The following is a 444-nucleotide window of genomic DNA, read 5'->3' as shown; positions in this document are numbered from 1 at the left end:
TCCTCTCTCCTACCCCCCACATCTGCATACCCTCCTCTCTCCTACCCCTCCCACATCTGCATCCCCTCCTCTCCTACCCCCAACATCTGCATACCCTCCTCTCTCCTACCTTTCCCACATCTGCATCCCCTCCTCTCCTACCCCCCAACATCTGCATCCCCTCCTCTCTCCTACCCGCCCCAACATCTGCATCCCCTCCTCCTGCCCCTCCCACATCTGCATCCCCTCCTCTCCTGCCCCCCCACATCTGCATCCCCTCCTCTCTCCTACCCGCCCCAACATTTGCATCCCCTCCTCTCTCCTACCCTCATCCCTGACTTCCCTGTATCAGTGCTACTCTCCTCCCCACCTATCTTTGCTATCTGTACAATAAGAAGTGTCAGATTATGAGGTCTAATTCAGTCCAGATAGTAGCAGCAAATTTGTTAGCAAATGGGCAAAACC

General features: G+C 55.4%; 1 pseudogene; it reads left to right on the top strand.

The window, feature by feature from the left end:
• The first annotated feature begins 386 nt into the window (after positions 1 to 386).
• The window catches only part of LOC134980774 (mothers against decapentaplegic homolog 4-like), a 13,016-nt pseudogene continuing 12,958 nt past the window's right edge, over positions 387 to 444 (top strand).

This window comes from Pseudophryne corroboree, chromosome 12 (genome assembly GCF_028390025.1).
Source record: "Pseudophryne corroboree isolate aPseCor3 chromosome 12, aPseCor3.hap2, whole genome shotgun sequence".
Classification (NCBI taxonomy): Eukaryota; Metazoa; Chordata; class Amphibia; order Anura; family Myobatrachidae; genus Pseudophryne; species Pseudophryne corroboree.
This window is presented reverse-complemented; position numbering and strand designations above follow the sequence as displayed.